Source organism: Carassius auratus, chromosome 28 (assembly GCF_003368295.1).
Source record: "Carassius auratus strain Wakin chromosome 28, ASM336829v1, whole genome shotgun sequence".
NCBI classification, from domain to species: Eukaryota; Metazoa; Chordata; class Actinopteri; order Cypriniformes; family Cyprinidae; genus Carassius; species Carassius auratus.
In genome coordinates this window covers 5,456,180-5,482,451 of record NC_039270.1, presented here as the reverse complement: position 1 = coordinate 5,482,451, position 26,272 = coordinate 5,456,180, and the positions used below count along the sequence as shown (strand labels likewise).

At 37.9% G+C, this 26,272-nt stretch overlaps 2 long non-coding RNA genes across 2 annotated transcripts; one reads left to right on the top strand and one right to left on the bottom strand.

Moving 5' to 3' along the window:
• Positions 1 to 207: 207 nt before the first annotated feature.
• LOC113047534 (uncharacterized) lies at positions 208 to 2,668 on the bottom strand. The gene is made up of 3 exons (XR_003276293.1): positions 2,563 to 2,668; positions 718 to 878; positions 208 to 529 (listed from the first exon to the last, which is right to left on the bottom strand). It is a non-coding gene; the product is annotated as an uncharacterized LOC113047534 (long non-coding RNA).
• An 18,147-nt stretch (positions 2,669 to 20,815) lies between these two features.
• LOC113047523 (uncharacterized) lies at positions 20,816 to 22,811 on the top strand. The gene is made up of 4 exons (XR_003276281.1): positions 20,816 to 21,010; positions 21,457 to 21,635; positions 21,749 to 21,841; positions 21,920 to 22,811. It is a non-coding gene; the product is annotated as an uncharacterized LOC113047523 (long non-coding RNA).
• Positions 22,812 to 26,272: the final 3,461 nt, after the last annotated feature.

The following is a 26,272-nucleotide window of genomic DNA, read 5'->3' as shown; positions in this document are numbered from 1 at the left end:
GAAATGAAGTATCACATGTACAGTAACAGTGGTTACACCCACAAATCTTATCTCACAAAAAATGATTCATTCTGTAATTTTTGTAGTTAGCAAATAATTGAGTAGTTAATGGTAGTATTGTGGAAAATGTGATCAAGTTTTTTAAGTTCGATAAATGAGACTTTTTTTTTTTTTTTAAATGAGAATTGTTGCCAAAAAGTAGTTTTAATATAATATACATTTTTAGATATGTACAGAGGTTAAAAGCAATAAATGGACATGAAAGGTGTTTTTTAAAAAGTGGAAAGTATTACCAAATAAATGGACATGACAGGAACAATGATAGGAGTCCAGGTTAAGAGGAGAAGCTTAAGGTGGTGTTGTGACCAACGATTCGGAGGTTGTTATGTTCCACAAGAATCTTCATGGGTAATTCGTCAATGAAACTGGTGACGTTCCCAGCGTAGAACTCTGCAGAAACTGTAGACTTCGTCGTCAGTGTCGAGAAGAGTGTAGGTGTCTTCTGTTTTGTACGCGGCGTCTGCTTAATCTGTAAAAGAAAATAAGAAAAAAAGTCAATGTTATTACACCAAACATCTTGGTATGTGTAATGTTGTTTGTTGTTAGTAAGTGTGTGATTTTATTAAAGATTTGTATGATAGGAGTGTATAATTTTTTCTTGTGTGTTAGATAGATAGACAGATTTACAGTGTGTCTTTCACTTTTTATAATGATTACCTTTGACAGTTGTGTACTGAGAGGAATGAAAACTCCCTCTTCCTCGAGGCACCTTTGTCACTATAAATGTTGGTGATCTCTACGTCATCTCTAATGTGTAAGACACAGAGAGCTTCATCTTTCCACAAGAAGATATCAAGAGGATCAGGATCACACAGCAGCTGTAGATTTAAAATGGGAATTGATGAGCATCATCCTCACTTTTTGTAGCTGTGAAAATACAGAGGAGGTGACAAAAAATGTTAAAGGTAAGTACCATAATAAGTTTATTCTGAGCAGGTATAAGTACATGACATGTATAACGTTTAAAATGTCTAGGTACGTGACATGTATTTTGCAGAAGTAGCAAATGTTGAATAACAGAGAAATAGATTGATAAAGGTACTCAGTTTTTCACTTGGCCTTGAAGAGTTATATATCCATGCGCTGAGTGTATGTTGTCTTCGTTGACATTGTTGTAGAGGATGGACAGAGTGCGTCTTGTGCAGCTTTTACTGCATCCTCTGTGACCACAAGTGGAGCTGTGCGAAATTTCTGTGTTGCTGGCCCGACTAAATGGGCTAAACCATATCTGAGACAGTCACATTCTTTAAGATGTAGCTAGCTCCTTCCTCAAGTTCGGGGTCTGGGCCAGATCTTTGTGTAGGTAGGTGTTGGCATTATCAGTGAGGGCACAGACTGATGTTGTCCTGTATGTTTCAGGTTCAATTGTAGACTTTGTGTGTATATGAATGTTTCTACTTTATTTACCAAACGGGTCTGAATGGGTTTGCATGTACCGTATTTTCCGGACTATAAGTCGCACTTTTTTTCATAGTTTGGCTGGTCCTGCGACTTATAGGCAGGTGCGACTTATTTATCAAAATTAATTTGACATGAACCAAGAGAAATTAACTAAGAGAAATGAACCAAGAAAAACTTTACCGTCTACAGCCGCGAGAGGGCGCTCTTATGCTGCTCAGTGCTCCTGTAGTCTACACTCTAGACATAGAGCGCCCTCTCGTGGCTGTAGATGGTAATGTTTTCTCTTGGTTCTAAATAAATGCGCCTTATAGTCCAGTGCGTCTTATATATGTTTTTTTTCCTCATCATGACGTATTTTTGGGCTGATGCGACTTATACCTAGGTGCGACATATAGTCCGAAAAAATACGGAATTCTTGTTGGACGAGTATAGAGTAGCCATTCTGAGGGCAAAAAAGAAGAATAAAATTGCAAAAGATCTGGTGCAATATAAATTATGCTAATTTTATTAGTGGGCGTACATGCAATATAAATATGAATATTACTAAAGATCTGTAATAATATGTAAATTTAGACTACGTTTAACGCGGGAGAAGAAGAAATAACATCAAACAATGGGACTTTTAGTTTGACATGGCTGATCAACAGTTTTGAGTTGAGGGAGGAAAACAAGCTCTGTAATATCAAGTGTTGTGTTAAAAGTAGCTGTATAAAAATTATTGAACTTTGTAAACTGAGAATATGAGAAAGAGAATGGTATAGAAACATAATGCAGTAATGTGTGTGTGTAAAGCACAGATAAGTGGTTTGTGGAGCGGGAACAATATCGGCGTGCTGTTACAGTCAAATGTAGACTATATGGTAAGCAAATGTGTGTTTTTAAGGTTATAGCTGTTTAAATGTATAGGTTTACGAATTACATTGGCTTATACTGTGAAACACTGAAAGTATATTCAATAGAAAAAAAAAAATAATAATAACAATAAGACCTTTCTCGTATATGCCGTGAATTACGCTGTAAAGAAATGGCACACAACTATTTCACACAACTGAAACTTACATTTAATCAACATAACTAATTTTTCTGTGGTCATGAAATTACTTCTGAATGAAGTGGAAGCTGCACAGAAGATCTTCTAGACTCTTATCAGTCAGTTCAGGAAGTGCTGTGTATTCACTGAAGTCCTCAGCGAGCAACAAGAGCTCAACATTAGCTTCAACAAAGCAAATCACCACCATGTTCTCCACCACTGGTCCTTGCTCCAGAACCTTGGAAAGAGCAAAAAAGTACAAAAAACAACAACTCTGATTTAGTGATAATTTATCTCTAATGATTTTCATTATAAGAACAGTTATGTTTACACATAATCTATGAAGGGCAATGCTGTGACTGAAGGTTGCGTGCACAATGCAGCCTTGTGTGTGTTATTGATTTCATGAAATTAGTTACCACACGATAATTTAGGAGAAACAGAATGTTTATATGCAACAAAACAAACACAACTGAAAAATCTTGCTAAAGTTTGATTATGCTTCAGTTGCTCTGCTCTAATGTGTGTGTTACATACCTCTACAGTTGTGTGGATGGGTGAGTTTAACTTAGTAGCCTTGGCGTTTGCTCGGAGGTGACATATGTGAACTTTATCATTGACGAGGCCTGGTCCCGCCATAAGGACACCTCAAGGATTCTGGAGCCTCTTCTGATCCCCCACGTCCAAGATGTGTCCCTCACAGTCGTCATCCTTGGAACCTGCATCTATAAAGTTATGGTGAATTCAATTCAAGTTTTTGTATAGCGCTTTTTACAATACAAATTGTTACAAAGTTAACAGAAAATTATGTTTCTACAGTATTTAGTAGTAGCTAGTAGTTTGTGCACGTTTGACAAGGTTTGTAGAAAAAATAATAATAATAAAAATAATAATAATACAAGATGTAGTCAGATAGATGATGAACTATCAATATTAATAATTAAGTTATTATATGATTCAGTCACACATTTAGCAATAATTGTTAGTTCTGTTTGTTGATTCAGTGTTAGCATCATCTCTTCTCAGGTGTTCTGGATCCAGACTGGAGCTTGTGGTAAATCCCGTGGCAAAATATAGAAACAAAATAGGAGACATCATTAAATTAAAATATCAGTAGTTAAATATTAATAATGTTCAGGACAGTGTTTGATAATTCAGTTTAAGTCACTCACATGTTCCACAGTTCCTTGCAGAGTTAAGTGGCCTCCTCTTGAAGATGGAGACAGATGGAGGAATCAGGGTGTCTTTGACCATCTTCTCTGCATCAAAGGTCAGTTTGAGGGGGGGTTTTGTCGGTCATCGTGTTCAGACCCATGAACAGAAGTTCCTGCCCCAAACCTTGAGGACAAGGTGGTAGTTTTTTATATAGTATGTCACTCTCTTCGAAGGCTGCCCAGTCTGAAGTGCACTGTCCACTGGTCTTCAGGTGTAGAAGGTAAGTGATTACTTGAGTGCTCAACCTAATTTCTCATCTACTTGAATAAAATGTAGGGGTTTTGTGTTTTTGGTGGTTAAGCACACACTTGACCCCTGATGGGACTATACGGAGAGGATGCCATTCTGATGAGGAAAACATGAAAAAAGCTTTTTCTTTTACTGAAGAAGATTAGGATTATAGTGAATAAGAAAAGTAAATATATGTATGATTAAAGGAGAGTTCGCTCCAACAATTTAAAGCTGCAGTCTGTAAAGCTTTGCCTCTTTGTCGCCATCTGTTTTGAAAACCTGCAGTTGCATCTTTTTACAGAGTTATCTTCCTTGCTAGGGTTGTGAAGCGGTGTGTGGATGAATCTAAAGGCAGTCAGTCACTGCACCGGTCTGGATGTTTACTGTACTTCACAATCACAGATTTATTGATTTCATATCAAGATATTAACTTTTAACCCAAAAAGCTAGTTATGCTCCCTTCAAAACTTGTTATCTTTAAAATACAAATCTTATGTAATCCCAGGCTATCTGTAATCAGAAGCACATTTAAAACATCTGTTTCATAAACACCACAATACTTTCTGGATTACTACCCTCCATCAAATGATGAATGTAATTATTCCCAGCTGCTGTGAGAAAAGTCTTTTAATGATCCTCCACCTGCAGGATCCTCACATGTCATCGTCTAGTAGCCAGATCAACTTCTTCATGTTTACAGACGTGACGTAATGATGAAGCAGCATGCTAAAATTTACCACAAAAACCTACCTGTACAACTCAAATGACAAAACATGATTAGAAACTAACTGGGCTAAAGTAAGGTGATAGTTTTGAACATTGGCTGGTTATGTACTTGCTCAAATATTGATTTCAGATCATTTATAAATCATTTTAAGTTCTTTAATTATATTTTTATTTCAGATATAATTTTTTTGTGTTCTGCATAATGACAAGAAGGGAAAAAAACGTATACGGTTGATTTTTCCCTTAAGAAGATGGGTTAATTAAGATGATGAATTTGTTTTACGTTTGATAATGATGCTAAATTTATGAAACAAAAAGAACAAAGTACATGTAATTTTAATGTAATGCTGCCACAATTTGCAGTACTGCGGTGTATAATTATTTCATAGGGCTGTGAATCTTTGGCAAGGCAGCGATTCGATACGATTACGATTCATAGGTTTCGATTCGATTCAAGAACGATTCGATTCTGCGTTCTTTAAGTGCATTCAGAGGATTATTTAAATGCTTCTACTAAATTCTTTAAATGCTTAGTCAGGGGCAAATTACAGTAGCAGTTATGGTTAGAAAAGAGGTAAAAAAAAACAAAAAAACTTTTGTCCATTGTTAAATGCTAGTTTAATGATGCGACATGGCATACGTAAAATGTATGTAAGCCAAGTTTTTAAAAAAGAGCTTAAAGAGTATTATGTATAAACTAACATTTTGCCACACCAGGGGCGTAGCCATAATTTCAGAAGTGACAGAAATGTCAAATACAATCATTTTATGTATGTAGCCTGTATAATAATAATAATAATTATTATTATTATTATTTTTACAATGAATTATCTTATTTTTAATTACTTGTAATTAGATGTAATAAATAAAATACACTGCTGGACAATAATCAATCATTTGTAATCAATATTTTTTTCCTAATGGCAATTTTATGATTGTTTTATATACTAGGCTACATTTACTTAGCAATTATTTAAAATTTTCTGCACAGAATAAGGTAGAAAATATACTTTATAGTTTCTGTACTGTAATAAATGTCAATTAGCACTGCATCATTCATTAAATTGTTTGTGGGTTTTTTTGTTTTTGTTTCATCAGTTCATTCTGCTTTTATTCAGTTTAGCTGCAGATATAGCCTGGCACGTCTATGAGAGCGAGATCGCTTCTCTTTCAGTGTGAAAACGTCTTCATCTCTATTTAACTTTTCCTCTCCATCAGCGAATGATTCTGAGAGGAAACTCACTAGATGTCTGTTTGCTAATGAAACAAACGCTACTTTCATGCATCTGATTATCAGATAAATCTTGCGCTCTTATTTCAAGGTCGTTGTTAATGCTGTGGTTAATTTTAGAAGTTTCCTTCGTACATTCGGTTCATCCGCATTGTTTAAAAACATTTATCATTTAATGGACGTGCGTATGATTTAGACACTTACATTTCTGCTCCGTCCATGCAATAAATACAGCTGTCGACGGCTCCGGTAACTCCGTCGGTAAGATGCAGAGAGCCATTGATAAACTACAGAAAAGTAAAACTACTTCACGTTAGCATTACTGGCCACGAGTCCTATAGATCACACGTCAGCTGCGTCAGAAACGAACAGAGCGCGAACGCAATCCTGTTACAGTCTCAGGCGGTAAACAGTGGAGCGCGTGAAGGACAGATAAGAGGCACGATTCACGAATGCTCTTCAAGGTCTCCATTAATTTGTGCGTGTAGTAATTTAATGTGTATACATTTTGAAAGCATTGAATCGCTATAGAAATCGCGATTCATTCGATTCTTAGCATTTTGAATCGATTTGCTGTCCAAGATCGGCGATTCACGATTCAAAAATCATGTTTCAAGATCGATGCATATGAATCGACAGGGTTTGTAATCGATGCATCGAGAAAACGAGTGAATCGTTACACCCCTATTATTTCAATAAAGACACCTACCTCAGTCTACAGTTGTTGTAACTGTGCTTGTCTGAAAATCTGTTGAAAACAGAGGTATATATATTAGTAAAGTCATACTGAAAATATGTATTTTATAGTAGCCATGCAATTTAAAAATTTACATAAATGTATCGGATATGTTTTTTTTTTAAGGCAGGACATTGACTGATCTACTCATTTTTATTTGTCCCCCTCTGTCACTTAGGACTTGTGCAATGATAAATTAGTTTGTCATTGGTGGAGGGCAGTTGTAAGGTGAGCAAACATCTTGAGGGTAAGCAAAAATACAGAAAAAATACTCAAGATACTCGTATTTATCTAATGTACTGTTTTATGATAAACAGAAAAGTTCCTGTTAGAAAAACTGACCAAATCCTGTCAGAACATGTTTTATTATGCTGTAGTTATTTACACCAAGTATATTCTGACAGGACTTGCTTTGAGAGGATTGTTTCTGTCCTTTACTTAAGGGATTTTTTAATAAATTAATTAATTTATGTGAACTCAAATCAAGTTAAATTAATTTTTAAAAGGTCATGACAAATTATTGTACATTAAGTTACAATAATTTGAAGGGGAAAAAATCCTAAAAAATGCATTTTCATGTCAGAAACCCTCTTCTCATGCCAAATCATGTCAGAATATGTTTTATTATACTGTAATTTCTTCCTAACACTGTATAAATCATTAATATATATGGATTTGAGTTCAAAATTACCTCAGAAAAATAATTTTCCTGTCAGAAAAACTTGTTTTAGACCAAATCCTGTCTCTGTTGTCAGCCTGTCCTGTCAATCTCATATAGACCCCTATTACTTTTGATTTATTAGAAGTAGTTTTGTATTGAAGTCATAACTTTTAAATATAGTTTGTAGAAAAGTAAAAAGGTACTTACCTCAGAAAACAGGTGTAGGCTGCTTGTTGTTGAGTGGTCAGTGTGTGAGTGGAGGGAGTCAGTGTGTCAGTGGGCTTGAGTTCGGCAGCCGACCAATCAGATGACGTCACTGAGGCACATAGTTACAAGACAGTAAACTTTGGCCAATTGTCTTCTTTTTTCTTTTCTTTCTCTCTCTCTCTCTCTCTCTCTCTATGAGTGTGTGTGTGTGGATGGGGTCAGGGCTCTTAAACTTGGCAGCAGTCCAATCAGAAGATGTTGCCAAGGCACATGAGAAGACCGTAAACTTTGCCCAATTAACTTTTTTCCCTAAAGAAGGTTGTGTGTGTGTGTGTGTGAAAACAATTTCATTGTATTTGCTTTTGAGGGCTTATAAATGAGCCAAAACTTTTTTTTATTTAAATATGGTGTTTTGCACATGTTGGGTAGGTTTAGGGGAGGGATGTTCAAACTCGGCCCTTAAGCAGTCCTTCCAGAAAAACGCGATTATGCGATCGTGTGATTTAATGCATAATCAGCCAAGGGCCGCATATTTATGCGGGGGTCGCATTTTTCAAATACGCCGCACTTTCGCCGCATAAAATCCCGATTTCAGGAGTCAAAATATGCGGAGGTAGCATGATTTCATAATAATAATAATTTTCGTTCGAATGAAAGGCCAGTGTTAAAGGCCACGCAGTTAGCTTTCATTTTCACAGTGGACTGTTGTAGTTTCATTCAGAAGTTGACGCACCTCTACAGTTGTAAGATTGTACTTTTTTGTTACAGAATAGTACCAAAACCTTACAGTTGTAAGTATATTAGTAGTATGAAAAATAATTTACGTTGCAAAAAGAGATTGCACTTTGCAATTCCTGTAAAACAGCATTTGTATATTTGTGTGTATATTTTATTTGTATTCATTTTTACAGAAGTAGTTCAATATTCCTTTTGTAAAGCTAGAGAACTTGTTTGACTCAATGTTTTGTAAGTTTGAGCCATGTGTTAATTAAGGTCTGAAATAAAACAGAATGAGAACTTAAATATTCTGTGATTTAGTATGCTTGCTTATCATAGGAAGTCATAAGAAATGACTCATTACAGTAAGGTAGTAGCCTAGTGAGAACAGGGTGTTGGGGGGGGGGGGGTGTCACCTTTTTTTCTCTTTTTCATCAAACCGCAGTTTTTGCAAGTTCCCGCAATTTCATTGCCTAAGATTGCAAAAATATCCTGCATATTACATCGCATTTTTTTAAAAAAACCTGCTGCAAAATCAAGGATTTTTGCCCGCAACAATCACAAAAAAAAAACTGCGTTTTTCTGGAGGGACTGCTTAAGGTCCTGCATAATTTAACTACATCTTGCCTAGTAAGCCCTTGATTAGCTGGTTCAGGTTTGCTTAGGGTTGGAGCTAAACTGTACAGGACGTACGGTCAGCAGGATCGAATTTAGATACCCCTGGATAGGAGGGAGAAAATATTAACCTGATTTAAATGTCACTGGATGTCTATGAAATGTATAGCAAAAAGATGTCTGTGGACATTTTATATTGGCATTTTGAGTACCAAACGGACAGAACATAAAAACCTGTATGAGAATTATTACTGTTACCATACTGTTAACTCATCATGAATCTAACAAAGCTAATTTGTCTTATGTTTGGTTTTCTATTGGACACCTACCGAAATGAATTACTAAAAAAAAAATTAAATATATATATATATATATATATATATATATATATATATATATATATATATATATATATATATATTTAGTTTTTAAATAACATTTTTAATTAATTTTTATAATTCACTTTTATTAATGAATTGTATTTATTGTAATGAATTTATTAATATATTATTTATTTACTTATTCTGAATGTTAATTATGTTTATTATGTATTCAAATATATTGAAAATTAACTGTTTTTAATGAATTGTATTTATGTTCTTAAATGAACTTATTTTACTGAATTTATTTTTTTATAATAATTGAGGTATTGAAATTTGCTTAATTTCTCTGAATAAAACCTAACCCTAACTATAATTATTATATACTTCAGAGCAGAGCCTGCATGGGCCTAATCTAGGGTATACAGTGGTTTTTTTACTTTCTTTTTTTTTCATTACATCTGAAAATGACTTCGTGCATCACTTTCACTTCATGCGCTCTGACGCAGATCCCCCTCTCTGATTGCTCAGCTGTGGACGATTTAAAAATGTTTGATATAAAGGTTGCTGTCCCATTATATACAGGAGTTGTTCATGTAAAATAATCTAATTATATTGTTAACACAAGTTCATTTAGGCTATTTAGAATCAGAATCAGAATGAGCTTTATTGCCAGGTATGTTTACACATACGAGGAATTTGTTTTCGTGACAGAAGCTCCGCAGTACAACAGAATGACAGCGACAGAACATAAAACACATAATAAAAGAATAAAAAATACAAATAAGTAGATAGTGAATGACAATATACAAATGACAATTGTAGGCAGGTATATTACAAAATGCAGTTATGTATGTACATGTAAATTATGAGCAAAATTTAAGTGTATACTAAGTATGTGTGTTAGATAAATAAAGTGTATGTGTATATAAATATAAAGTGTAGTGTGTTCGCCGTTATTATCAGCTGTTCATAAGATGGATTGCCTGAGGGAAGAAACTGTTCCTGTGTCTGGTCGTTCTAGTGCTCAGTGCTCTGTAGCGTCGACCAGATGGCAACAGTTCAAAGAGGGAGTGTGCTGGATGTGAGGGGTCCAGAGTGATTTTGACAGCCCTTTTTCTCGCTCTGGATAAGTACAGTTCTTGAATAGAAGGGAGGGTTGTACCGATGATTCGCTCAGCAGTCCGGACTACTCTCTGTAGTCTTCTGAGGTCAGATTTAGAAGCTGAGCTGAACCAGACAGTTACTGAAGTGCAGAGGATGGATTCAATGATGGTGGAGTAGAACTGTTTCAGCAGCTCCTGTGGCAGGTTAAACTTCCTCAGCTGGTGGAGAAAGTACAACCTCTGCTGGGCCTTTTTCACAATGGAGTCAATGTGAATGTCCCACTTCAGGTCCTGAGAGATAGTGGTGCCCAGGAACCTGAATGATTCCACTGCAGTCACAGGGCTGTTCATGATGGTGAGTGGGGGGAGTGCAGGGGGTTTCTCCTGAAGTCCACGATCATCTCCACTGTTTTGAGCGTGTTAAGCTCCAGGTTGTTGAGAGTGCACCAGACAGCTTTTACCTCCTGTCTGTAAGCAGACTCGTCACTGTCCTGAATGAGGCTGATAAGTGTGGTGTCGTCTGCAAACTTCAGGAGCTTGACAGAGAGGTCCTTAGATGTGCAATCATTAGTGTACAGGGAGAAGAGCAGTGGGGAGAGAACACAGCCCTGGGGAGCTCCGGTGCTGATTGTACGGGTGCTGGATGTGTATTTTCCCAACCTCACTAGCTGCTGCCTGTCTGTTAGGAAGCTATTGATCCACTGACAGACGGAGGTGGGCACGGAGAGCTGATTTAGTTTGGGCAGGAGGAGGTTTGGGATGATCGTGTTGAAGGCCGAGCTGAAGTCCACAAACAGGATCCTCACATAAGTCCCTGCTCTGTCTAGGTGTTGCAGAACATAATGCTGTCCGATGTTTACTGCATCGTCCACAGACCTGTTTGCTCTGTAGGCAAACTGAAGAGGATCCAGCAAGGGCCCAGTGATGTCCTTCAGGTGGGCCAGCACCAGTTTTTCAAATGACTTCATGACTACAGACGTTAGAGCCACAGGCCTGTAGTCATTTAGTCCTGTAATTTTGGTTTTCTTATGGATGGGGATGATGGTGGAGCATTTGAAGCATGAAGGGACTTCGCACAGCTCCAGCGATCTGTTGAAGATCTGTGTGAAGATGGGGGCCAGCTGGTCAGCACAGGATTTCAGACAGGCTGGTGTAACACAATCTGGGCCTGGTGCTTTTTTCCTTTTCTGCTTCCGGAAGACCTGGCGCACCGCATCCTCGCTGATTTGAATTGCAGGTGTGGGGGAGAGGGGGGATGCAGGAGGTGTGAATGGTGAGAGTGCTTGTTTGGAGAGGTGTTCAGGATGGGTTGCAGGAGCTGTTATTGGTGTGAATGGTTTTGTGGAGAGGTGTTCAGGGTGGGTTGCAGGAGATGTTAGTGGTGTGAACGGTTGTTTGGAGAGGCATTCGGGGCTGGTTGCAGGAGTTGTGAAGGGTGTGAATGTTTTTGTGGGGAGGCGTTCAGGGCAGGTGATGGGTGTTCTTTCAAACCTGCAGTAAAACTCGTTCAGATCGTCTGCCAGTCGTTGATTCTCTACGGTGCTGGGGGGTGGTGTCTTGTAATTGGTGATCTTCTTTAGACTTTTCCACACTGATGCGGAGTCGTTGGAAGTGAACTGAGTACTGATTTTTTCAGAATAATTCCTCTTTGCCACTTTGATCTCCTTTTCCAATGTGTATTTAGCCTGTTTATACAAGACATTGTCCCCCTTCACGTAAGCATCTTCTTTGGCCTGACGGAGCTGTCTGAGTTTAGCAGTGAACCACGGTTTGTCATTATTGTAATTTAGTTGAGTCTTAATAGGAATACACACATCCTCACAGAAACTAATATAGGATGTTACGGTCTCTGTGAGTTCATCCAGATCGGTGGTAGCAGCTTCAAAAACACTCCAATCAGTGAGGTCAAAACAAGATTGTAAATCCTGCTCTGCTTCATTAGTCCATCTTTTTACAGTCTTTGATACAGGTTTAGCTGATTTTAGTTTCTGCCTGTAGGACGGTATAAGATGAACCAGAAGGTGATCAGAACGTCCCAAAGCTGCTCGTGGAACAGAGTGAAATGCATCCTTTATTGTGGTGTAACAGTGATCCAATATATTACTGTCTCTTGTGGGACATGTAACATGCTGTCTGTGTTTTGGCAGTTCACGGGAGAGATTGGCTTTGTTAAAGTCCCCAAGAATGATTAAAGCAGAGTCTGGGTGTTGTTCTTCTATGTCTGTGATCTGATCAGCAAGTTTCTGTAAAGCTGAGCTCACATGCGCTTGAGGATGGATGTAAACACTGACCAGAATGAAGGAGTGAAACTCCCTCGGCGAATAGAACGGCTTGCAGTTAATGAAGAGTGTTTCGAGATTTGAGCAGCATGTCTTCTTTAACACCGTTACATCTGTACACCACCGTTCATTGATGTAAAAGCATGTCCCGCCGCCACACGATTTCCCCGTTGATTCTGATTCGCGATCTGCTCTAAACAGCTGAAAGCCCGGCAGATGGAGCGCGCTGTCCGGTATGGCGTCATTCAGCCAGGTTTCCGTGAAACACAAAGCAGCAAAGTGTGAGAAATCCTTATTTGTCCGAGAGAGCAGAAGGAGTTCGTCCGTTTTGTTGGGTAGAGAGCGGAGATTTGCCAGATGGATGCTAGGCAACAGCGTTCGAAATCCGCGCTTCCTGAGTCTGACGAGCGCTCCCGCTCGCTTCCCCCGTCTGCGCGTCCTGAAGCGCTTGATCAGCGCTTCACCTATTTATGTAGGCTACAATTATTCAAATAATTAAATAATAATAAAATGTCATAAAAAAAAATACCATCGGCCTGAGTAAATTTGACCATTATAAGAATTGTGACTTTAAAGGTTAGTGATTTAGGAGGTGAAAATAGGTTTAAAGGCTTAAAGTTGTGAACTAAAATATCATTTCAACCATACAGCATGTGAATAAAAATAATGCATACTTTTCATAACATTTCATTATTCTTAATATTTCATTATTCATAAAATGCATAACGTTTCTGGTGTTTGGATGTGTACTTCAATATAATGAGCTCCAAGTTTAAGAATAGTCCTAGATTCTTTCTTGGTTCTTTCTCTCTCTCTAATTAACAGCATTAGCTCAATGAAATACGTCTTCCTTCAGGTAGAATGAATGTTTTCCTGCCTTGCTAAATGTTGGTTTCATGATCAAAAAGTTGTATTCGCCTCAATCTGATTCAGTAAAGTCAAACCGCAGACAGTGAAGCTGCGTCACTGAGCATGAGTCCCGCGCGCTGTGAGGTGGGAACAGAGGATTCTGCTTGGTCTAACAGCCTTCCGCAAACATCCACGATCATAAATAGCAATGATTTTCATAAAATAATGATTAATTATTAATTGATAATTTGTTATTATCATTATGGTCTTGTGAAAATAATAATATGGGCTGCGAGAAAATAATGAATACAAAGAGTAGTGCTGCTGAGTGCAGGCATGTTTCGACTCAGTAACATGAAAACACATCGTTCCTCAGAGCCAAAAAAAAACAGACTGAATTCTGTTCAGCTGGAGGGGGTTGGGTTTTTTGCGGGTAGTTATGTATGGCTTGTGGGGGTCGAGATAAAGGTGTGAATCTCTTGCTCTTTCATATGGACAGTGTCTAATGAGGCTTTCAAACTTGCTGAACAGGTTTATATTGAGAATGAGGAGTTGTAATCATAGCACAGAGCCCCTCCCCTCGATATCACAGTCTCCGCCATGTTGGCAGGACACCGGCGGCGAAACAGGATTGTTAAATGTGTTGTTAACTTGGTAGTAGAGGAGTTTTTTTGCAATTCCGCATTGTTTTACCATACCTGGAAGTTACTGCTGCGTTAGAAACAGCTCCAGTACCTTACACGATACATATGGAACACATAGGAACAATGGAATACAGTTTTTTAATGTTACACCAAGCGCAAAACAGTGGTATTTGGAGAAGCTCTTAGGCATCCAAAATATCTACCCATACGAGCTCCTTGCAGCGGAATGGCACAGAGACCTAGACCATTTACTTCCACGCACATATTATGGACATTGTGAATCATGGTTGGTGTGAGCTTCTTCCTGTAAGGTCCCCTTTCTTTCGCCTTATCTTTCTGCATTGCTTAATCTAGGCTATCCAGTCTTTTTAGGGGTTCAAGCACGCAGTGCTGAAACCCTATTGTAATTGTTAAGATTTTTATTATTATTATTATTTTTCCGCCTTAAAACTGAACGTGCAGCCAAAACCGTAAGGCCTAGAGAGCTGAAACTTGGTCAGATGGTAGTAGTCTTGCTCGCTACTCAGATACAAAGAACCGGCCCAATCGGCCTAACGGGGGCGCTACAGCGCAAAAAACTAAAATTTTTGACATTTTTGGCCGCAGGTCGTAAACCGTTAGCCGTAGACTCAAAAACAAGGCATCGTTGCAATCCTTGGGTTAGCCCGAACAAAAGTGCACAGCTGCATTTTTTGCTCTACGACGCACCGTTTTCTCGCAAAATCGAGCTAAATCCGAAACCTACTTTTGCGAACTAGTCCTAGGATTTTCAACCAATCGGAACGAAACCACTGCAGAAATATTCCCTGGACACTCAATATAAATAATTATCAAAAAAAAGTTGAAATTTCGATTCTTACGCGAAACAGTACGCCAAAAAGCGTCTATGCTAACGTTAGCCAAATGTTATTTTGACTATAACTCTTGAACGGAATGAGATATCTTGACCAAACTTGGTACACATATGTATGAGCTCAATCTTTGGTCAAATAAAAAAAAATTGCGCATCTCTGCCACTTGGGGGCGCAATAAGATTTAAAAAACACATAAATGGCTATAACTAGGCAACCGTTGGCTCGATCGACTTGAAAATTGGTATGCAGTGTCTTGGTCTGAAGGGGCACAAGTACCTATGAGGACATTTGCATATCTCAAAAAACATGGCTGCCATTGGCCAAACAATTTTAAGCACCTATTTGAAAGGGTTAACGGATGTTGTTCGGAACGAAACTCGCTGGGTACGTTCGACTCATGAACCTTAAGGTCTGTAAGAATTTTGAAAGAAATCGGCCACTAGTTGGCGCTAACGAGTTTTATGGCTCTGTAATCACGTGGTGTTTCACATATCAACACAATATGCATATCATTTGATAGATCTCCTCATAATGCACAACTTTGCCTCAAGAACCATTGCTGTCAATCAAATCGTTCAATTGTTATTCACAAATATGTTAAAAAACTACTTTTGCGAACTAGTCCTAGGTTTTTTGTCCGATCGGAACCAAACCACTGCAGTAATATTCTGTGGACTGTCTAGATCAATAATTATCAAAAAAATGTTCAATTTTGTACTTTGGTTAGCGTTAAATGGGTAATTAAGAAAAGGGGTGTGGCCAAACATACCCCAAAGCCTATAAAACCTAAACGAAAACTCAAAACTTTATGAAACGTGGTGAGAACATGTAACAGGTAACTCTTAACAAGCATGCAAAGTTTCATGGAGATCGCACCATAGGTGGCGCTATAACAGTAGAAAAGGTCTCAAAACACAAGATTTATATGGTAAATGGCCTCAAATTGTTTGAAAATGCTCATATATTCACTCAATAACACTAGATCTTCATATCATATGATAGATCTCCTCATTCTGAACAACTTTGCCTCTGGGACCAATGTTGTCAATAAAGCTGTTAATTAAATATTCAAGATTATTTCAAAAAGTTACTTTGGCAAACTAGTGATAGGGTATAAGCTGAAAATCAATAAAACCACTGAAGTACAATTCTCTAGACTCTGAAGGTCAATAATTATCAAAAACATGTTGAACAGTTGCATTTGGACAACTATAAACCAGTAATTTTATAATATGTTATTTGCATAGTGTACACTAAGGCCTATTAATACAAACAGAAAGCCCACAAATTATCAAAACTGTGTAAAATAATGCATAATTTCATTCTAAACAAGCATGCAAAATTTAAGAGAGATTGGTCAAAAAAAATAACAACACTATAACAGTTATATTTAAAAACACAGTGTTGCTTGAGTAAATGCAATTTAGAACCACTAGATGGCAGCGGGAGACCACTAATGGGCTCATTCAGCAAAGTTGAACAGTACTGTTGAAAGGATTCATTAATTCATGCCAAAACATAAAAAAAATTAACTGTTATAACATTTTAAATCTCATTGAGTCAATGTTTTCCATTTTGTTCATACAGATATATCAGTTTTTACAATTTTGCCACATTGTGATTACAGTTTAACCTGAAAATGACATCTAAACTGTTAAAAACTAGTTTAATCATTTAATTTCAGTGTTTGTGTCTGTCTGCCAGCCTATTCTTCATTTTGGATGTCTTTAACTGTCATCCATGCATCCAGGTTAGCCAAGACCACCTCAGAGGCCTTAAATGCTTGAACCCCGTAAAATGCTGCTTGCAGCTTTAATTTTTTTATTGCATCTGAAAATGACTGTGCATCACATTTACTTTGCATGCTCTTGGGCAGATCCGCCTCTCTGATTGCTCAGCTGTGGATTATTTAAAAATGTTTGATATAAAGGTTGCTGTCCCATTTTATACAGGAGTTGTTCATTTAAAAAAAAAAATCTAATTATATTGTTAATTTTAATTATATTTTCAACACAAGTTCATTTAGGCTATTTAACATGCACTGTGACATTTTACCCTTCTTAACATATAAACACCTTGAGATTTTAAAGTTAGTTTAATATTATTTAAATTTAAGGTTTAATAAAAAAAAAACTAGGTTTCTCTCTCTCTCTCTCTCTCTCTCTCTCTCTCTCTCTCTCTCTCTCTCTCTCTCTGTCTATTTAACTTTCTATTTAACAGCATTAACTTACAATGAAATACGTCTTCTTTCATGCAGACTGAATGTTTTCCTGCCTTGCTAAACAACACAGTCTCACCCCCTCCTCGTCACATATTGACGCTTGGGCATTGCCCCCTGGCGTCAACATCCGAGGCAGAAGGTACCCCCTTTGCGTCGCTTTTCAACGCAGAGGGCCGTCCTATACACGTCCATATAAATCCCTCATCTTCGGATTCTGACGCGGGTGGAGGGTCAACCAACGAATCTCTCGCATGGACTGGAGAGTTTTGGTTTCATGGTCATAATGACAAATAATTTGGCCTATCTTGCAATAAAAAATACATCAGGTTTAAGTCTGCAGAGGATCAGAGAGGATAGACTTTTTAAATGGCTCACACCCTCGACGTCGGATTTTGACGCATGCAGAGGGTCAAAATCGATTTGCGATCTTTATAATGAAGCGATTTGCGCGTTATACTTTTTATATTGATTTATACAACAGTTTCATTACCAACGAACGAAGTTTTAAGACATCTATTTGTATTTTCTTCCGTTTAGATTTAATTTCTGTTCGTTCATCCTCCGCCCCCAAAATAGATCCAAACTTTGCTTGGCGTTGACATATTATATCTTTGCTTATCAAAATACAATTAGCTCATGCCATAAAGTTGTTGCCAGTTGTTGTGTTTGGTAATATTTTTGCGCACTGTAGTGATGTCATGGTATTGGGATGGGCATAATATAAGCTTGTTGCACCAAATGAAATGTGTGCATGGTACTAAATATTGTTAGCTAACGTTAAAAGTTACCCAAGGGTTAGGTACTGTTAATGACCAAATTAAAATAGGTGTGATTGGCATATCCGATTTCAAATATGATATTCTTTGTTGCAACTATGCAGCCTAGATGCTAACGAGTTGTGCCACAGTCTACTGCCATATTTCTAATAAAAATTTTGATTAGAATGTCAGCAAATATGCTATAGACATAAACATGTAAACATAATCCATACTCTATCTTCAGATATAATGTGTGTGTGTGTGTAAGAATATTGTAATGTGTAGTTTAGTTATAAATTCTATACTGATTTATTTTTCTCTTTATCAACAGGTTCTCAAATACAGTTTATTATTTACAAGAAAATCAGCAGCTAACTACAAAAGGCATTTTTAAAAGCCACGTTTGTATTGTCTTTCTCTCTGTTCTCACTTTTGTATTGTTCTCTCTCGCTCTCTCTCCTCTCCTCTCTTAGTAGTGTGTTTGTCCTTGTGCACTATTGTTTGTTGTGCATCATGTCAGATCCTAACCGGCTCTTGGAGGAGGTCAACAGTCTTGTCAGCCAGGCAGAAGACATGGATGCACTCCAAAGGCTGCATGAGATCGTCAACAAGCAACAGGAGGCAGCATCAGCAATCCAGCCATCCACCAGACAGCCATTTGTGAAGTGGATTAAGAGGGATAGCGAAGGGAACATTATTTATGGGAGGCCAAGATCCTCCAGAAAACAAGCAGGTCAGACTTTCTTTTCATTCATGTTAATTAAGATCTAGATTTTATCTCTAGATCTATTTTTACCTTTTAGAATGAGATATAAACATGTCACAAGTCATGGGTTTGAATGAGAAAATATATGATTATGATTATTATTATCATTATTATTATTATATTACGTACATACTATATATACTTTAAGGAAAAGCAATGCTACAACTTTACCATTAATGCCTTTTAAACACAATGACAGTGTATGTGTTTGTAATTGTAAATTTACAAGTTTTATTCTACAGCAGGTGTTGGCCACAGACAAACTGGAAAGACTGGTGGTTCCCTTCTCAGGGCTCCGGAAACCAGTGTGGAAATGACCTGTGACTTTTCTCACGTAAACTGCATGTTAATTAAAAATAATATGAATGTAATACACATTCCATATTTTTGTGTAAGTACGATAAGTAACACCGTTATTACACACTTCAGAATGACTGTTGTGCGGTGATATACTTTTTTGTTTAATAACCTGCTGTTTTGGAATACTGTCCATTGTTTAACAGAGTCTTTCCTTCAAGAGCTAAGTTGCTCACTGGGTGAAGACTTAGATGACAACGAAACACCACCATAAGCCTCCAGTGATTGGTCATTAAGAAAAAGTCTTGTTTCTGAGTGGTGGGCGAAAGTGAGGCCCCGGTTGGTGGACAACATGGTGGCTAAGCAGCATGTGGCCAGTCCAGTCTGCCAGAAATGTGACTCCGGTCCAGCTATGATCCACTGTTGTGACTGTCGACCACACGCCTTTCTCTGTGCCCGTTGTGACATCAACATCCACAAGGCTCAAGTCTTCCACAACAGGGACTCAATTAGAGAAGGCTTCTTTCAGCCGTTGCCACCAACATCATGTTTTGTGGAGAAGGTTCTTACCCAGTGTGGTAAGTTGTAGTTTTTGAGTCACTTTTTTTCACTTTTTCCAGTTATCTAAAACTAAATACTAAAACCTAAATCATTTCTGATCAAACGATTAAGCCATAAAGAATATCTGGTCTTAAAAAGCTGACATAGACTGCCCTCCAAAAGTTTGGAAACGCCCTAGAAAAGTGGGGTTTTGGACATTACATTAATGTACTGTATTTGTTACATAAAGTTACATTAATGTACTGTATTTGCACCAAAAACTGCTAAGGATTTATGTTGATATCATCCAAAACCACACTTTGCCAGGGGTGTTTCCAAACTTTTGAAGGGCAGTGTATGTTAGTCTTTATCTTCTATCCTCTAACTATTCTCATGAATGTTAATTTTTTTTCAAGTGCGTCTTGTACCCTTGGAGATGCCAGGGACAATATGTAGCTGTTCTCAGAGATTAAGTGTCATCACTGGAAAACCTACTGCTGTGGTTACAATGAATGGCAAGGAGAACTTTGGATGGGTGTCACTTCCGCTTAAGTGACAATTTCTAAAATACACCCCATCTGACATGAATCACTTTCTTCCCATTCTGACTGTCATGTCATCTACTGTCTTGTCCTGGTCCCCTATCCATCATGTCTGCTCCTTGTGTTACTTTCTGTGTTCCCCTTGTTTACTTCCTGGTTTTGTGCTCCTTTGTTTATCCCTGCCATATGTTCCTGTTCCTGTCTCTGCCCCTCACCTGTATCTAGTTATCAGTCCCTGCCTTAGTTCACCTGTTCTTTGCTGCCTTGTTTAGCCCTTTGTATTTAAGTCCTTAAAAATATTTAAGACTGAGTTTCCATCCAACTTGTTAATTCAAATTTCAGTCATGTGCATAAGAAATGCTAAATTGAAAACACCTGCAAATGCGGATAAGTCCCTTAATGCAAATATAAATCTGATTTGATTGATGGGGGTGGATTAACTCTTGATGTGAATAAGGCGTAGTGCAATTAAAGTTTATGGAAACAGTTTAATAGGCATATATGCACATTTACCATGTTTCAATGTTGTCCTGGAGACATTTTGATCCCACAGCTGGTCAGAACACATCCCCTGATTAGTCTAATGTCCATTTTTAATTCACATTAAACAGCTGATGGAAGCATACACAGATTCTTGAGCTGAATTTTCATTAATGCAAATATCAAATGCAAATAAGTTTAATGGAAACCTCGCTAGTGTCCTCCTGAGTCAAAGGTTCCCACTTCAGTTTCAGAATTAAATGTGCATATGTAATTCTTTCCTTTTCCCAGGCCGATATGATCTCAACTTGCCAGAGTTGAACTGTGAGGTATGCGAAGCCACATGGCATGCTGGAGTGGATGAGCTGGTCCATAATGACTACTGGCCTGCTACTTCACAATTTTCTACAGTATATGCTACAGACATCCTATTTTCCTTTGAGGAGTTGAAGTTGGCAGCACCTGGGATGTCCAGCCTAGCATTTCTTAGAATGCTAGAGAAACGAACTGTCCGCTTTGGCCGTGTAAGTATTTGTGGTGATAATCTTAGAGTAACTCACGATTACAGTATGAGGTCAAGGGATGTGTTAAATTCAGACCTTTTGTCACAGGTGTATAAACGGCTAAAGTGGTTTGTGAAGAAGGGGACACACCTTGATGTGTTCTCCCTAATATCATTTGCTGATCACATAAATGTTCATTTGGAAACATTCTGGCCAAACGTTGCACTGGCTAACTCTTAAACAAACTGGAACAAACTGTAGCTTTTTTTGGCTAGAGATGTAGAGTGTCAAGTTCTTCTTCAATTCAGGTTCTTTTCCTTTGATGTTTATTATCAGAGGTCATGAAAGTAGTACACATCCCAAAGTTTATCCATTTTAGATGGATATTATCTTATTTCAGTGTAGAGTGGTCTTCAATTTCTTGATCTGTTTTACTGTTTCTGGTTTACTGTACTCTTTTGAAACAGACTGGAAAGATCATAGCAGACAGCTTCAGAAAAAGCTTTTTGGAGTGGGAGGCAGTCCGATTTGAAGTGGACAAACTCATCCAGGAAGACCACTTTAACTGCCCAGCATGCACCCCACACATGCTTGCGGTCTCTGTTGATGGAAACCGTAAGCACTATAGATTCAAGAGTGCAGCAAGGTACTTAAAAATCCAGTGTTTAGATTGACAGTTCATCGTTTTGAAAGTAACTTTGCTGTAAAATCATAATGAAAATCATATGAATATTAAAAGGCAATATGTGTTTCTTTTAGATCAGAGGAACAACCATCTTCGATGGTGTATTCATAGCCAAGGACGATGATGGAGCAAGATTCGTAGACTATGTCCATTCCTCAACCAGACATGTAAACTTGCAAAACATCACTATATTTACTTGTAAAACCATGTCCTACATGAACTGTTAGCCATCTTCCATGTTTTAGGCCTCTGGCAGAGGTGTCTGTGGGGGACAGTGGTCAGCAGCACGAGAAACGTCACAGAAGTCCTCCAGCAAAATAGATGAGGAGGGCCTAGAACTTGCAGTTTGCCGGCATGGTGTTCTTCTTTGTGCCCTTAATATGTTCAGGGGGTAGGTTTTTGGCTACCCCCTGTACCTCCAGAAAAAAATGGCTTGTAAGCCAGTGAAATTCTTTGCTATGGATGTTGCGTGCAAGTACTGGCCTTACCTCCAGAGAGTGAATGAGAGATGCCCTGAGCTTCAAGATCTGCTCTCCATGAAGCCATTTCTATCAGTGTTTCATGCCAAAGCCCACGACTTCAAATGTGAGGTAAGAAAATGTGACTTTTCATGTGAGGTTCTTTCCCTAAACATAAGATTGTTGCCACTTAGATTTTTTTTTTTTTTTTTTTTTATTTGGATTTCCTCACTGATTTTTGCGCTGGTGTTATATATCACTCTGCATTTTGCATTGAATTGACCTACACCAATGTTCCATTAGTGCGAAGATTTATCAAACTCTTGCCTCTTTGCTATTGCCGTACCACAACTGTGTGGTTATCCAACCAACCTCTCTCTTACTAGTGCTATATTGTGCATACACACACATTATAAGAATTGGACCTGGGTTCCCAGACACACTGCACATTGATGGTGCTGGCACTGTAACCTGTTTTAACCCAGCACAAGTTCCGTGATTAATGTTGATTCCATATTCTGTGAAACCCTGCTTAGTATAAGTTATGGGTTCATATAAATACACAAGGCCTTAGATCAAATGCAGTACTTCTATTTATTGATTACCATTTGTTTGTCAACAAAACCTTTTTGCCTTTGTCGTCTCAGGATGGCGAAAATGCAGTAGGCAAAAAGTGTGGCAATACGACATGATTGTTGACAAAAGAATGACAGAGGTGAGATGTAGAACCATATTTCTTATTTATGTCTCTGATACCCTCCTCATTGTACAATATTAATTTATAGCCTACCTACAGATGATCGTTTGATCAGAAATGATTTAGGTTTTAGTATTTAGTTTTAGATAACTGGAAAAAGTGAAAAAAAGTGACTCAAAAACTACAACTTACCACACTGGGTAAGAACCTTCTCCACAAAACATGATGTTGGTGGCAACGGCTGAAAGAAGCCTTCTCTAATTGAGTCCCTGTTGTGGAAGACTTGAGCCTTGTGGATGTTGATGTCACAACGGGCACAGAGAAAGGCGTGTGGTCGACAGTCACAACAGTGGATCATAGCTGGACCGGAGTCACATTTCTGGCAGACTGGACTGGCCACATGCTGCTTAGCCACCATGTTGTCCACCAACCGGGGCCTCACTTTCGCCCACCACTCAGAAACAAGACTTTTTCTTAATGACCAATCACTGGAGGCTTATGGTGGTGTTTCGTTGTCATCTAAGTCTTCACCCAGTGAGCAACTTAGCTCTTGAAGGAAAGACTCTGTTAAACAATGGACAGTATTCCAAAACAGCAGGTTATTAAACAAAAAAGTATATCACCGAACAACAGTCATTCTGAAGTGTGTAATAACGGTGTTACTTATCGTACTTACACAAAAATATGGAATGTGTATTACATTCATATTATTAATTAACATGCAGTTTCACAGTGCAGAGTCAATATAGGACATACCAGCGTTTACGTGAGAAAAGTCACAGGTCATTTCCACACTGGTTTCCGGAGCCCTGAGAAGGGAACCACCAGTCTTTCCAGTTTGTCTGTGGCCAACACCTGCTGTAGAATAAAACTTGTAAATTTACAATTACAAACACATACACTGTCATTGTGTTTAAAAGGCATTAATGGTAAAGTTGTAGCATTGCTTTTCCTTAAAGTATATATATAGTATGTACGTAATATAATAATAATAATAATCATAATCATATATTTTCTAATTCAAACCCATGACTTGTGACATGTTTATATCTCATTCTAAAAGGTAAAAATAGATCTAGAGATAAAATCTAGATCTTAATTAACATATCATGTTAACATGACCTGCTTGTTTTCTGGAGGATCTTGGCCTCCCATAAATAATGTTCCCTTCGCTATGCCTCTTAATCCACTTCACAAATGGCTGTCTGGTGGATGGCTGGATTGCTGATGCTGCCTCCTGTTGCTTGTTGACGATCTCATGCAGCCTTTGGAGTGCATCCATGTCTTCTGCCTGGCTGACAAGACTGTTGACCTCCTCCAAGAGCCGGTTAGGATCTGACATGATGCACAACAAACAAAAGTGCACAAGGACAAACACACTACTAAGAGAGGAGAGGAGAGAGAGCGAGAGAGAACAATACAAAAGTGAGAACAGAGAGAAAGACAATACAAACGTGGCTTTTAAAAATGCCTTTTGTAGTTAGCTGCTGATTTTCTTGTAAATAATAAACTGTATTTGAGAACCTGTTGATAAAGAGAAAAATAAATCGGTATAGAATTTATAACTAAACTACACATTACAATATTCTAACACACACACACACATTACATCTGAAGATAGAGTATGGATTATGTTTACATGTTTATGTCTATAGGATATTTGCTGACATTCTAATCAAAATTTTGATTAGAAATATGGCAGTAGACTGTGGCACAACTCGTTAGCATCTAGGCTGCATAGTTGCAACAAAGAATATCATATTTGAAATCGGATATGCCAATCACACCTATTTAAATTTGGTCATTAACAGTACCTAACCCTTGGGTAACTTTTAACGTTAGCTAACAATATTTAGTACCATGCACACATTTCATTTGGTGCAACAAGCTTATATTATGCCCATCCTAATACCATGACATCACTACAGTGCGCAAAAATATTACCAAACACAACAACTGGCAACAACTTTATGGCATGAGCTAATTGTATTTTGATAAGCAAAGATATAATATGTCTAATTCTAGACTGAGTGCAATACTTCCACGTGTTTGGAAATCGAGAAACGCAATGGTGCATGGGATCGTCGCATGCAATGATGTAACACTGCTGAAGTAGTTGATTGGCCAACTTGAAGTAGTGTACAGATGCAAGAACATTTATTATTATTATTATTATTATTATTTTGTACAACTGCTCCGGTCGAACTATAATATGCACATTATAGCCGCTCTTTCTGAACTTCCAAGTCGTAGATTAACTGCTGTGTTGCTTGGCAAAGTTTGGATCTATTTTGGGGGCGGAGGATGAATGAACAGAAATTAAATCTAAACGGAAGAAAATACAAATAGATGTCTTAAAACTTTGTTCGTTGGTAATGGAACTGTTGTATAAATCAATATAAAAAGTATAACGCGCAAATCGCTTCATTATAAAAATCGCAAATCGATTTTGACCCTCTGCATGCATCAAAATCCGACGTCGAGGGTGTGAGCCATTTAAAAAGTCTATCCTCTCTGATCCTCTGCAGACTTAAACCTGATGTATTTTTTATTGCAAGATAAGCCAAATTATTTGTCATTATGACCATGAAACCAAAACTCTCCAGTCCATGCGAGAGATTCGTTGGTTGACCCTCCACCCGCGTCAGAATCCGAAGATGAGGGATTTATATGGACGTGTATAGGACGGCCCTCTGCGTTGAAAAGCGACGCAAAGGGGGTACCTTCTGCCTCGGATGTTGACGCCAGGGGGCAATGCCCAAGCGTCGATATGTGACGAGGAGGGGGTGAGACTGTATTGTGCTAAATGTTGGGTCAGTTAGCGTGCTGTGAGGCGGGAGCAGCTGCAGAGGTTTCCGCTTGGTCTTAAAGCCTTCAAATGCTATGTTCACAAATAACAATGATTTTCGTAAAATAATGAATAATTCTCAATTGGTAATTTGTTATTATTATTATGGTCTTGTGAAAATAATAATATGGGCTGTGAGAAAAGAATGAATATAAAGAGGCACCTGAGTGCAGGCTCTCTCATGGACGCGCCTTTAGAGAGAAATGCAACCTTCACAGATTACATAAAGCTTTCGTTTTCATTTAAAAGACATTTCAAGCTTTCTGTAGATATATTTTTCATTAAAAAAGTCAAGCAATCGATAGGGCGTCTCCGTCATGCATGCACATGAATAATTTTCGCGCAAACACTTTAATATGAATATGAATTCTCATTTTGCACATGCATTACAACGTAAATTATTTTTTACATGCAATTATCCAAAATAAAACCAAACAAGAATTGTGATGAAGATAAAACAAATAAGAATAAATGCTGCACATTGCCCTCAGCAATCACACACACCGCGCAAATCTTGCACACATTTTACACACCGGCATTTAAATGCAGCTGCAACTTTTTCTTTTTTACTTAAATTATATGAAAGCAAGTAGGG